Source organism: Helicoverpa zea, unplaced genomic scaffold, assembly GCF_022581195.2.
Source record: "Helicoverpa zea isolate HzStark_Cry1AcR unplaced genomic scaffold, ilHelZeax1.1 pri_000069Farrow_1_scaff_2_deb, whole genome shotgun sequence".
NCBI classification, from domain to species: Eukaryota; Metazoa; Arthropoda; class Insecta; order Lepidoptera; family Noctuidae; genus Helicoverpa; species Helicoverpa zea.
Window position 1 is genome coordinate 31,754 of NW_025899713.1, and position 7,710 is coordinate 39,463.

Here is a 7,710-nt window from a genome sequence, read left to right on the forward strand (position 1 = left end):
ACTGACCTCGAGTGGGTCCCTTTCTCCCGCCGCCAAGGACCTGTGTCCACCGACGACTGAGTGGCTCCACTTGATTCGCCAGCTCGCTATAACGTGTGGGTTAAATCATTGTTTACCCAACGTTTTCCTACTTCATCCCGGATATTAGGTACCTGATGAGACGTGCATGCTTTCTTCTAATCAGATCATCCCTCAGTGGACGCGCTCGTCCGTAATAAAGCCATTTGAATTGTTAATTCGTTACCAGCAACTAGGAGCTCAATAGTCCGTGTGTTATGTAATACAATTTGTAATGGATCGTTACAATCGACTTTGTTTCAAGCCAGTGGCTGGGTACTTTGGCATCCCGCCACTAGTGGCCTCGTCTCGAGAGAACTGTAGCCAGGGCTAACACACCGTTCTCTTTGGGAACAGTACAACTAAGTGAAAAGGGACGAGATTGATGACATTCCTTATCTCCATGGAGTTTTGTGGAGTTTTTCCTCAATCTCCATAAAACAGGGATTGTTTATCATAGTTTATTTGACACGCATTTGTATTCGTTTTTGCATTACAAATAGGACGGTGAATGGAATTGCATTGCATTGTTAATGATGTGTGAAAAAGCTTTTGTGTCGCTGCATCGCCGCTGGAGTGGATTGTTTGTTACGCCGCGATTGTGTTGACGCGACAAGTATTTGCATCGCGTGTTGTGAGTTACGTTATGAATGCGCACTTAGTGCTTCTGTCACATTTGCACAAAACAACTATCACTTAAATGGTTGCAGTTCATCTTATCTTAGAAACACTTTAACTTACGTTAGCCTGCTCCAGTACACAATATTAGAATATTAATATTTGATATAGATTCAACTATTGCGCCCGTATCTTGGCAATTAAAATCGGATTGCAATATTACGGGACTATTGAAATTAAAGTCCTACTCCAAAATTAAATACCCAGCTTATTTGAAGTCACTGCTTCAAGAATGAATCTTACTGCTGTTAGCTTTGAGTTCATTTTATTGTGCCACGAGGTATCATTTTGGCATAATTTCGCGTCTTCGGTAGAAAGTAGCTAAGGAGAGAGTGTAACAACTGGTTTGTATTTTGCGTAAGTAAATATCAAATATTGGTATATTGATATGTGGTGGCCTAGTGGGCAAAGAACCAACCTCTCGAGTATGAGGGCGCGGGTTCGATTCCAGGTCAGGCAAGTACCAATGCAACTTTTCTAAGTTTGTATGTACTTTCTAAGTATATCTTAGACACCAATGACTGTGTTTCGGATGGCACGTTAAACTGTAGGTCCCGGCTGTCATTGAACATCCTTGGCAGTCGTTACGGGTAGTCAGAAGCCAGTAAGTCTGACACCAGTCTAGCCAAGGGGTATTGGGTTGCCCGGGTAACTGGGTTGAGGAGGTCAGGCAGGGCAGTCGCTCCTTGTAAAGCACTAGTACTCAGCTACATCCGGTTAGACTGGAAGCCGACCCCAACATAGTTTGGGAAAAAGGCTCGGAGGATGATGAAATATCAAATATTTTATAAGGATGTTTATTGTTTACGTATTTGGCTGATGGTAATTAATGTTTTAACGTATGTGGCCGTTGGTAGGCTGGTAGTCAGGCTGGCCGACAGGTAGGTAGGTAGGGGTCCAAATAAAGTACACAATTTGGTAGAAATTGAGACTTTATTTAAGCCAACTTCTGTTGCCCTAAACACGAATAGATCTCGAGGTAGAAGGTACACTGGGAACACTGGCCTGAACCGTGGTGTAGCTCCGACGACGGCCCAGCTCCTTCCCAGGTTGCACTTCCAGGTCTCCAGCAGGACCCAGGTAGTTCCAGACAGGATCAGGTCTGGTCTTTCACTCGCCGCCAGGTAGAACGTTGCGTAGCGAGGGTTTAAAGTAGAATGTAAAAACTCGAACGTAGAAAATCCAACGTAGAAATCCAACGTAGAAATAAATCCTGGAAGCGCAGAGACAAGGCTAGCATTAGCAGAGCTTGGGCCACGTTGCCGGGTCCAAAGGTCACAGTGTCCCAGCAAACAAAGTGAACAAAGAACAGCTGCTTTAGATAGAAATTTAGTAAGAAGAACACCTTACAATAGTATTTAAGCAATGCATGGAAACTTACCCCAGCGGGATTTCCGATTATAATTTGTCTAGCACAAATATGTAGGAATTAGGCAGGTACACAATAATTGTAGGTCTACTAAAAAAACGTGTGACACAGCCGTCACGTCTGATGCAATTTGGTCGTCTCCTGCGTCTCGGCCCCGAATGCACTCGAGGCACCACCGTCGCGCGCGGCGAAACCAGTTCACCCGTTTAGAGATGCGTAGGCGCAATAGTTACGAGGACCTTTGTGTAAATAATTAATATTGGGTTCCGTATATGAATTATGTTAATTTTAATATATTATAATTTTTTATTTCATTTATTTTAGTTTACTTTAGGTGTTTTATTAATTTTAGAATAAATCTATTGTAATTATTTGTATTTTTTTTTAATTTCTAACCTATTCTTAGAGCTAGGAAAGTACAACGTTACACGTAATTAACGTTTATATACGAAGTTCTTTTGACAGCCGTATCATATCTCTTCTGCCGACTCCGGTATAAATTATATTGTTCATTGCTGATAAAAATATGTATGTGGTCATTGCTTCATGAAACTCGTCCTTAACATGTTCTGCCCTCACATCAAAAGTAATTAAATATTTCGTTTAATTGTTTAAGGGAACAAATAAAATGACCACCATAAAATGCTTTGATACCCTAAGTTTTGTAACCAAAAATATCTACTGAACACCAGAAAAATAAAGTCTAAAAATGTAATAGTGCCAGCTATTTTAGTCACGACTCCACTTTAAATTGTATTCGACCACCAAATTTAGTAAATGATCACTAACTCTTGACGACCAAATTAATGTATTATTTTTGCCTAAATAAGTCACTGTGATCGCCATAAAAGGTAGGCTTATTACCAAATAAAGTATTATAATGCCATATTAAGTTATGTGTCCGGCTTGCAATGCATGCGCTATCAAAATATGCACCCCTCCCACCGCACCGCGAACGCCGCGCTGTGCCCGCCCGGACACGATCCCCAGTCAGTCAGTCTAAGAAAAGATGGATGGATTGCTTGAAAGATGATGTGAATAGGAAGGGAGTGAGTGTCAGTATGACGAGTGACAGGGGAAAATGGAAGAAAATGACATATTGCGCCGACCCCAAGTAAAATTGGGAACAGGGCAGGAGAAAGAAGAAGAAGAATGTGTTTCTCAATACACTCTCTCGAAAACACACTCTTATCGCACTGTTTAGAGGCATGCAATAGACAATTTTCAGCCCTAGTGCCCTAGTTATTACATTTATTGTATCAGGCCGAACTGATTTTTTTGGAGTCAGTTTACTTAAACAGGATAGCAAGATGTAAAAACTTTGATTATCATTTTATATTAAAACGCTGGTATAATTTTGATGATCATTTACTACTTTTGGTGATCATTTACTACTTTTGGGATAACAATGATTTATTTGGACTCATTTTGCTTAAATAGGATAGCAGAATTTAAAAACTTTGGTTATAATCTTACTTTAAAATGGTGGTTTAATTTTGGTGATCATTTACTATTTTTGGCTTACGCATGATTTATTTTGGAGTAATTTTATTTAAATAGGATAGCAAAGTGTTAAAACTTTGGTTATAATTTTACATTAAAATGCGAGTTTCATTTTGGTGATCATTTACTATTTTTGTCTGCTATTTGTTACTAATGTAGGTGAAAACTACTTAAATTGGGTAACCAGCCTTAGTTCTAAAGAATCTCAGCAGATTCTGCAAACATTTTTAGGCGCAAATCGAATGCAAACGAAAAAATGGAAATTTGCCTAGAGGCTCGGTAAGTTAGCTGAATTGAGTAAAATTCACAAACGGTACAAAACTCCGTTCAGTTTTCATACCGGCGATTGTCCAATTTGGCAAGTTTTAACCGGCGCTACCAGGGCAGCAGCAGTGCACTGCAAATTGAATCTTGGCGTCGGCTCGTAGTTATTTTGGCGGCTTGCCTGAGCCTCCCTGCGTCACGGGCTTAGGATCCCAGGCGCTCCTGACATTCACTTATCTGACACAGTAAGCGTAAGTCGTAGGAGATTCACTGAATTTCAGTTGTAAGCTATTTTAAATACCATTCCTTATTAAATTGACTGATATTTGCGCTTTTTATGTTTTGCAAACTCCTAAACTTCGTAGTTGTTTTTCACATACTAAAAAATTAAAAGCATGAGCGTCAAATATGATGTGAAAATTGTTTAGCAAAATGTAGAGCGTATTTCTAGTGGTACGCTAGCAGAGATTAAACTTGACAGGCTGATTTGGTCTAAATGAAATTAGGTTAGCTGAAAACGTCGTTTCAGTGGGACGCTTAATTCGCGCCGCTGATTTTTAGATATTCAGTTAATTAATACTTGTCTCGTGGTAAAATAACTTTATTTATGAAATATCCATGTAAACATTTTATTTTATAACTTCGTGACTTTTCAGTGATTTTGGACATACTTCAACTATTTTAGAAGTAATGAAATATTTTGTAAAAGTTTTTCTCTACTACAATTAGGACAACCTTTTTCAACAAATTAAAAGTATTTTTTGATGTTTATTCTTTTCAATGTATTGTTACGTAGCAAATTCCCGGGATGGTCGTCATCAGTCAAGGTGTCCCGTTGTAATTGAGGAACGGTTCGCTTGATGGATTGCCATCACTAACTCCACCACTTTATGGTGTTCCGAGTATTAATAATCATTACTTTAATATTTCCTTTCATCTTTCAAACATGTCTCAATACTGAGGGCGGTGAATGGGAGAATATTAAAACTTTTCACTGCAATTTTCTTTTAGCTTAGGAATATTATATCGATACCAGGAAGGCATAGCGTGGCGGGAGGTGATGCTAAGTTTTCATTAGCGCCTAGTAGGCGGCGCTCACGTCGCGCACCATATTGCGAAACTTTCCTTAATTGACATTCACAACAGTAACTGTCGCCTTAGAGGCGCGCACGGCTCCTTCTCGTTATGATGCCTTAATTACCTTTTGTTCGTGACACGTATTTAGTTGTAAACAACTGCACTACAAACATAATTAGCTACTTGTTTGCCTGCGTTAGCACCGTCGGGAAAAAGACATGTAATACTAAATGTGTTGTGAGAAGACCACGACAACAGCTTTGCATCACAACACTCATTTAGCTTTTCAAAGGATTAGCCTGCAAACAACAGCTTAAATCGTTTGACTCGTTCCAAACTCGTTAACAAATTGTTATGATTGTGGGAGGAACGACAAAAAATCTTATAGGTACTGGGTTTATGTAGTAAATGACCTGATGCAGTGTGTAGTGACGAGTGAGAATTGACAAAAGTAGTGACCCGGTCGTCAGCAAGCGGTGTGATTGACGAGGCTCGGGCTGCGGGGCTGTGCCACTTTGTCTTAATTCTTTTTTTGTGCGCGCTGTCTGCCATTACGATTGTTTGTTTGTTAGTAGAGGAGCGCACTTTTTGTTCCTCACTGGGTTATTGAAGGATTGTGTGACGCCCCTGGTTTATTGCGACACTACCGAGCAAATACTCCCGTTGTCAAGTTACCAGAATTTGAATGGTTGTCATTGTCTGTGCATTAGATGTTTCCTTGTATGTTGTTATTCATGTAGAATTAATTTCGGTGTTCTAGCAGTAAAATAATACTATAGCTACAAAACATACGAGTCGAGTATTCACAAGCTCAATATAATTGCTGTGTGATGCGGTACCCACCGCAGTATAGCTCTATGCGCACAAGATAAATCTAGCCAAATGAACCGCCAGACAGCGCCGTGAAACGTGCCCGTCCAAGCTCCAGTCTGAATCCACTATTGAACGATTGACAGGAATTTATTGAGATAGAACAAACTGTACTATAAAGCTCCCATTCCGATTCACTGTAGAGTAAGTTTGTCTGCAGCATGTAGTTATAAATACTATTCCAGTATTTTGGTCCTTATTTTCGCGAAGGTATCGGAGGTTCTTTGATACAAACAAACGATGGAAACCGTCCATTACTGTTTCACATCTGTGGATGTTGTCGTAAAGAGAATCTTTCGGTCTATCCATCAGGTAATGTAGTGTCATATCTTTTAGTGTCAACTGTAGTTCACTACGATAATGTGTATGGTTTGGCGCAGTCCTGTAGCGTCGAGCGGTGGACTCGCAGCAATACCATTAGTACTGGCCTGTCGCCACAGTGTGTCTGCAGGCGACGATCGATGCAAACGTCTCTCCAATACCGTCGCACACGCTAGATATAACCTCTACGTGAACAATCAACATAATAAATACTAGAAATAATCCACAACACTACGCCCTCATACAATATGTATTACTTAATACATTAAAATAATACACACATATTTATTGTGTACAGAGAAGAGGCACTTAAGCTCTTTACAACGCGAGAACAGCGCACGGCTTTTAACATTTTCTTTATAGTATCGTTACTGCACTCAAAAATCGCTTTTCAACGACGCTTAAGTAACTTTTTATCATCTTCCACACACGAGCGGTTTAATGGCGTTAAAATAAGAATACTTTATTATCGGCACCCTCGGCCTTTTATTATGTCACGAAATCTTAGCCGCTCAACTCTTCTCGTTCGCCCGGCTCGGGGATTTCACAAAAATCTCTCGTCAGCTGCGGATGTTGATAAATTGATTCATACTTATGTTGTATTGAAGTGTCGTTAGCTCCGGTGCCCCGGGAGCGCCGGGAGCGCCGGGAGCACCGGGAGCACTGGGAGCGCAACACGACAACTACGCGCGTCGACACATCTCCCACATGCTCAAACTTTTTAATGTGAAACTGCTTTCCTATGTTTCCTCGCCAACATTTTTTCCTCGAGGAGCCTGTTTTACATTTTAATCATATTTATAATATACGAGGATGTGGACCGCAAGCCAATTTATTTTGTTTGTGCCTTCTTCGTGTATTACACAAAGCCATGATTTGTTTTTATTGCCTCCGAATAAAATTGAAATAGGTAATCAAATCTCATTGTCGTCCAAAGGTAATTTTATTTATGATTCATTAGGGTCCACACAAACCAGACCTTTATCATGTGTGGTTACTAGGCGCACATAAACTACACAGAATATGATATTTATTAAAAGCACAGCTCACGAGTGGTTCGGATTATTCGCTCGGTTTTGTAACGGGTGATGAGGGTTTTTCGATGAGGGACGTGTTACGCTTTATGTTTCGTAATCTCCGCAGCGTCATAGTGTCCTGGTATCTGATCAGGTGCCTATTATAACTTATTAACACAATTAAATATTAATCTCTCTGTGGAATTGTTGTGAAAGGCATTTGGGTTAATTTGGCTTTTGTTTCACGTGGTTATTTTAAATTGGGTGAGTCAAAGAACAAGTTATTGATTCCTCTAGCTAAGGGTAATTTTGTTTCAACGATAAATTGTCTTTGCAATATTAGTGTTTTGTAAGAGAAGGTCCACTTTCCATGAAAATACTGGATAGGTAGTGAATGTTGGCACAATTTATTGCAAACTCAATCGAAACACGTCACATCTAGCGCCATTCAGGCAGACGGTGATCCATTTTGGCGTTCAATTAACGTAATGAATTCAATTACACTGAAAAGTTGCACGAAGCTTTATTTAAATTTTGTACTTTATAAAAATGTAG

The 7,710-nt window shown here is 39.8% G+C and overlaps 1 long non-coding RNA gene across 1 annotated transcript; it reads right to left on the reverse strand.

Moving 5' to 3' along the window:
- Positions 1-1,649: 1,649 nt before the first annotated feature.
- On the reverse strand, positions 1,650-2,526 carry LOC124645566. Its single transcript, XR_006986252.1, has 2 exons — positions 2,117-2,526; positions 1,650-1,948 (listed from the first exon to the last, which is right to left on the reverse strand). It is a non-coding gene; the product is annotated as an uncharacterized LOC124645566 (long non-coding RNA).
- Between the last annotated feature and the right edge of the window lie 5,184 nt (positions 2,527-7,710).